Below are 6,535 nucleotides of genomic sequence, written 5' to 3' on the forward strand. Positions count from 1 at the left end.
TAATTGGTTATGTTGTGAAGTTTTTACGAAAAACCCGTTGATCACGCGACTGCACTACAGTTGGCGCTTGAGGTTTTCATCGAGTGTTGTCACTTCGTTGGTCAAGTTGCAATAAACCCCGGGCTTCTGCGAGGTAAGACTGGAACTTTGCATTACTAATAATTCATATTTGCTCTGGGGATTTTCGAATTTGCTGCCTGTTTAGTCTCTTACAAATCTTTGGCAGTCATTAAAACTATTTCTGTGGGCGTTTACCCATAATCTGCCTAGAGTAAACTCCCAGAATTTGCAAGAATTAGAGTAAGTTGCGCGCAGCTCTAAAGCTTTGTCTTTTCCAGGTGGTGTTTGGTTCGAGTTTGAATTCCAGTTCTAACGGTAAAGCTTCGCGCATGATAAAGGTGCTCTTTAGCAACAGGTATGTAGGTGTTTTATTTTTTCCGCCAAGTTTAGTTTAAGTAATTTTTTCTCTAAGTTTCTTTTAATGTCTCCTGTAACAAATTTAATTTTGTGATTTGTCATAAATTTAATTTTTAAGTATTTGTAATTTAATTTTAAAATTTGTAATAAATTTTAACATCATAAATTTGCTTTGTTATAAATTTACTTTAATTTGTCATAAATTTACTATTTTAATTTTTGCAGTAAATTTACTTTAATTTGTAGATACTGTTCTTAAACATAACTTTTTTTTTTATCCTCCACCCCATTGGGGCGTCGCCCCAAGAGGGGTGGGGGAGCCCCCATGTTCTGCATAGTAGGTCGTATGACCTACTATGCAGGTTCTTGGGTGGTTTTGAACTTTCTTTCAGGTGATAAGTGTAAACTAAATTTGCTTAGCTGTCTCGTAAGTTCAGATAGGTATTAGGTGTTTAAATATGCTTGGCTACTTCCCACTCGGTTAAGTTTGCAGAAGCTCCTTAAGGTTTGAGTAAATTAATGTTTTATGATATCAAACAGCAGTATTCAGCATTAAAACAAATTAAATTTATGTACAGGTCTGGCGTCTTGGTATGTTTTACTTTAGAATTTTAGCTAACTGAAAATGGATTCAGTTTTTGGTTAGGTTAGAATTTTAGCTAACTGAAAATGGATTAAGTTTTTGGTTAGGTTAAGTCATAAGTTTTGGTTTTGTCCGAATTTAAATTTTTTTAAGAGTAAAGTTGGCGTTAGTTTTCCGAGGATTCGAACTTGATATATTCGAACTTTATATTTTTCTTGCAACCGGTAATTTCCGGTTATAGGGGTTATAGGAAGCTCCGTAAATGTACGGGTCATTTACGATAACAGGCTTGCTTACCCAGTGGCTAATGTAACATCGTTCTGGGCCGGTAGACGTTTAACGGGGGTTTGCTAAGTAATCCTTTTTTTATATAGGAGTGGCGTATTTAATTCTTGCTTAATTTGTCGTATCGTTATTGGTATTGTTGTGGAGATTTTACGAAACCGTTTATCACCCGACTAGATTACAGTTGGCGCTTGAGGTTTTCATCGAGTGTTGTCACTTCGTTGGTCAAGTTGTAATAAACCCCGGGCTTCTGCGAGGTAAGACTGGAACTTTGCTATTGCTAATAATGCATATTTGCTCTGGGGATTTTCGAATCTTGCTGCCTGTAAAGTCTCGTACAAATCTTTGGCAGTCATTAAAACTGTGTGGGCGTGTACCCATAATCTGCCTAGAGTAAACTCCCAAAATTTGCAAGATTTAGAGTAAGTTACGCACAGAGATAGTCCAGAGAAATGTTTGGATTTCTGTCAGTAGATGGAAGTAAGTTTTTGAAGATTGCTGGTGTAACAAGCTAAGCTATCTTTCATCACTAGAACTGCTTGTTTAACTTTCAACGTGTTTTCTCCTTTTCGGATGAAGGTCCTGTCTCGGGTGAAGTGCGAGCGAAGTGGTTAGTATGGGTGGACAGTTACTGACTTGACGCCTGGAGAGCTTGGCAGTCTTTCTTCTTTCGGCATTGCATTGAAGTATCGATAATTACGACGTTAAACGAGATGGTCACGACTATGTAGTGGTTTGAGATGTAGCCGCAAGGTAGAGCAGCTGGCCTTAAGGACATTTCGCGAAGCATTGGTGGCGTTTTACGCTCTAATAACTGAAGATGAAAGTGAGAGGCAAGTGAGAAGACATTGGTAAGAGAGAAAAGTGAGAAGACACTGGTAACTGTTACCGTTGGTACATACGTTTGCGCACACCAACGAGGATTTCTGCACGTGCTACTATGTTGCAACTGCCCCCACCAAGACTAATGTACTGTAATTTGCTTTGCAAATGTTGAGAGCGCTGTTGAAGAGAGAGGACCATTTTTCCTACTGGGGGGATACTACAAGCAGCTTTTTTAGATTCTTGGATCTACCTAAAGTTAAGCGTACTTTTCAAGACATAATTTCTCGGCAAGGTACGTATCTGTATGGTGTGGATGTTATCAAGAATCCAGGACTTGCTATTGTCACTTTAATATGTATAACGTTAAGCATTCACGTGTTCTCCAGTATTAGTACGTACATCAATTATTGTTAATAAATTCTTTATTTATTCAGGGGTTTTATCCATAAGCCTTTGTTGTACTGGGTTGTCCATGCAACATTGAGAACGATGTGTTTTGTATAAAGAACCTGGTTATGGGATAAGACCCGTAACAATCAGTAACTCTAGCTGGGAACTTCAGCTCCTGTTAACAGATAGCACGAATCAATTTTTTGCCAAGTGTGGAAATATTGCCGTGGATTTTTTTTTTTTTTCTAGAATTATTGGGACTTTGTGTAATGAAGGTCAGTTTGTTAGGTATGTTGGTTAGTTTTGATACTGTATTTTTGATACTATTAGGTCACTCATAGCATAAGCAATGTGCTTGATTCTATCTGCTAACATTGAGTTTATTACTCTCTAAACACAGGCAATGAGTTCATTACTCTCTAAACACAGGTAGTGAGTTCATTACTCTCTAAACACAGGTAGTGAGTTTATTACTCTAAACACAGGTAGTGAGTTTATTACTCTCTAAACACAGGCAGTGAGTTTATTACTCTCTAAACACAGGCAGTGAGTTTATTACTCTCTAAACACAGGCAGTGAGTTTATTACTCTCTAAACACAGGCAGTGAGTTTATTACTCTCTAAACACAGGCAGTGAGTTTACTTGAGTTTCTACTCTAAACACAGGCAGTGAGTTTGAGTTTATTACTCTCTAAACACAGGCAGTGAGTTTATTACTCTCTAAACACAGGAGTTTATTACTCTCTAAACACAGGCAGTGAGTTTATTACTCTAAACACAGGCAGTGAGTTTATTACTCTCTAAACACAGGCAGTGAGTTTATTGCAGTGGCAGTGAGTTTATTGCTCTCTAAACACAGGAGTTTATTGCGCTGAGTTTATTGCGCTCTAAACACAGGCAGTGAGTTTATTGCGCTCTAAACACAGGCAGTGAGTTTATTGCGCTCTAAACACAGGCAGTGAGTTTATTGCGCTCTAAACACAGGCAGTGAGTTTATTGCGCTCTAAGCACAGGCAGTGAGTTTATTACTCTAAATACAGGCAGTGAGTTTATTACTCGGGCAATGAGTTTATTATTCTCTAAACACAGGCCGTGAGTTTATTACTCTGAACACAGGCCATGAGTTTATTACTTTGAACACAGGCCATGAGTTTATTATTCTAAACACAGGCCATACGTTTTACTCTGTACACAAGCAGAGGGAGTGTTACTCATAAACGAGGGGCACTCATAAACGAGGGGCAATTAGTTCGATAATCATGCACAAGCAATGATTTTGAAAGTTAATCACGAACACTGGTAATGAGAGTAATGTTACTCGTGAACACTAGCAATAGTTTTGTGATGCCATCTATGAAAGTGGGCTATGAGTTTAACATGAACCCTGTCAAATGCGTGTTAAGCTATCCGTGAATACAGACATAGTAAATGGTACTATCGGCATAATGACTGATGATTTCATGAGCGCAAGGTACTGAGACATTCATACTATCCTTGAAGAAGGGCGGTACTTTGTGGGGCTGGTAATAACATAAACAGGAACTGTGATGCCTCCTTGAACAGTTCGTTGTGGAACTCTTCATGAACACAGGCAGTGTGTTAAGGATACTTATCCATAATCAAGGTATGAATTTCAAATGGTATCCATCAACAAGGTTTTGAGTTTGTGAAATACGCATTGCCATAGATAATGAGGTGGTGAAAGGTATCATATGAGTTGGATGCAGTTGTTGGCACCCATAATTTAGTGAAAACGATGCTATAAGAACGTCAGTGTCGTCAAGCTATCCATGTTGGGTCTTAATGATGATAAGTGGCAAAACTTATCTCAGATGTAATCATTTCCTCACATTACACAGACTTCGTTGCTTTATTTTAAAGTTCAGCGGTTTCTTTAACTTTCACCAGATTTCTTGAAAGATCAAAGGTATCTATTTAAGAGTACGACTTTGATCATAGTATGTGGGTTATCTCAATTTTGATTTTGGCGATTTTCAGAATAGTGCATTTTTAAGTAATATACAAATTTTTAGTTTCTGCGTATATTGTAAAGTATAAATTTTTGTTATATAGCGTTGATGCATAATTATGGTATAAAATGTACGAGATAATCTTACTCCAGATGGTTACAAGTTTTCAGTGGATGAAACTTTTATTGGGGATTGATTGGAGAAGCGTAACTCATGGTTTTTATAAGCTAATTAAACTTCAAGTAAAAGATATCGTACCTGCTTCAAGAAATATTAGAGTTAACGTTCCCTTTACGGAGTAGCCGAGTATTTGCCGTAAGAACATTTTTTGCCGTAGTTTTTTTTTTTTTTTTTTTTTTTTTCAGAACTTTCTGGAGGAACAAGAATTCAAGAATGTGCACAACGGGCGGATTTGCGAACCTTTAGGCTGATATTTTTAGGGATGCAAGATGTCGGCATGGTAGATGTTGGCTTCTATTCATTTACAATTTCTAAAATTTCCATGTTGCGCTTTTCATTAAAATCCTGATAGGTTTGTAAGTTAGGTTCCTCGGATATTCTGCATTCGTAAACCTACCATTTGCCCGTATATTGTAATTTTTTTTAATAAATAATGGGTCTTTAGTTGTCAGTTCTTGACTACTTCCTTGGTATTTGTATAGGGAAAAACAAAGTATGTGGAATTGGTTTATCATCCATATAATGACAGATGATGTAGGTAACAACTACTTGATTTAGAAATATACGAAACTGTTTAACAGTATTCACGTGTGAATACACAATCTGTGAAAGGCTTATATCAGATTTTAAACGAAAACAAAGTAATGTAAGCCACCCTCATGGAATTGTTGAAAATTCCATTTGTTCAACACATAGTGGATATGTGGTTTGGTTATTTATTTTAATTTATCATAGATTTATTTACATAGTAATTTACATCAAATGGGCTGTATTAGCATGCTAATATACCCACCAACAAATAATACATTCTATTCAATATACGTTACGTATTTTCTGTCATTAATACGAATCATTTGCTCCAGTAAAAGTTGGGAAACTTTTGAGCAATTCTAGGACAAACACCATTATTCAAAAAATAACATACTTGATAGGTTACATTGTTAATTTGAGAATCTCTGAATTCAGATAATTCATTACATTTTAAAATATAATGTTGCATCGTATGTTTACGTGGCTCGCCACATGGTTTACAAGTTCTTCCTTTAACATCAATATACTGCCAACAATACTTGAAACCCAAACGTGGTCTCATCGTAAAAGTGTCCACTTAAGACAAAGCTTCACCATACACAGTATTTGTATTTTCTGAAACAAACGAATAGTGCCTCATATTCGCACTGCCGTCGTTTACGATTCTTTGAAATTCAGCTGTTTCCCATACACATTTCTTATGCTTCATTCCTTTCTTAATTCTATTCATACTCATAGTACTCTCTATGTCAATAACAACTTCGTTTGTTGCTTCTTTGGCCAAAAGTTTTCGGCTCTTTCAGTTAAATGAATACCTATATGTGAGGGTATCATAAAAACTTAACAACATAGCCCTGCTTCTCTATTGCATATACTAATACTTCACATTCATTAATCAAACCACTGTCAACAGAACTTTTACTATTGAGAGTAAATAAAGCACTTTGGCAACCAACAAAAACAAATACACCCTTTCTTTTATTGACCACCAATTTCAACCGTTTATGAATTGCGTGTAATTCAGCAGAAGTAGTAGATGTCTTGTCCTCAATTCTTTTAGACAAAGTCTCATCAACACATGTCAGTCTCATAAAATTCTCGTACAGTGACTCCACACCCAACCTTCACATCATCGACAGAGCCATTACAGCACATGTGGATGGTGTTATAACTTGGCAAAGTACTAACTCTTGATAAAAACAACTGCTTTAACTCACAGGTATTGCATTCCCTTTTTTCAAGTCTAAAATACAAATATTAACATTTATTCTACGACATAACCACGGTTTAATAGACACACCTTTTTGCAATTTTACACAATACTGTAAAATGGCATATTTCGCCATTACTTCGT

The 6,535-nt window shown here is 36.4% G+C and overlaps 1 long non-coding RNA gene across 1 annotated transcript in view; it reads left to right on the top strand.

Annotated features, from left to right (window-relative positions):
- LOC136843577 (uncharacterized) overlaps window positions 1-2,923 on the top strand; it is a 3,060-nt gene extending 137 nt beyond the window's left edge. Inside the window, exons 1-3 of the long non-coding RNA XR_010854594.1 lie at window positions 1-133; window positions 339-415; window positions 1,865-2,923. The exon at window positions 1-133 is cut by the window's left edge and continues 137 nt beyond it. This is a non-coding gene — a long non-coding RNA (uncharacterized lncRNA). The remainder of the gene's footprint in view (window positions 134-338; window positions 416-1,864) is intronic.
- Window positions 2,924-6,535: the final 3,612 nt, after the last annotated feature.

The sequence above is a fragment of the Macrobrachium rosenbergii genome, chromosome 11, assembly GCF_040412425.1.
Source record: "Macrobrachium rosenbergii isolate ZJJX-2024 chromosome 11, ASM4041242v1, whole genome shotgun sequence".
NCBI lineage: Eukaryota > Metazoa > Arthropoda > Malacostraca > Decapoda > Palaemonidae > Macrobrachium > Macrobrachium rosenbergii.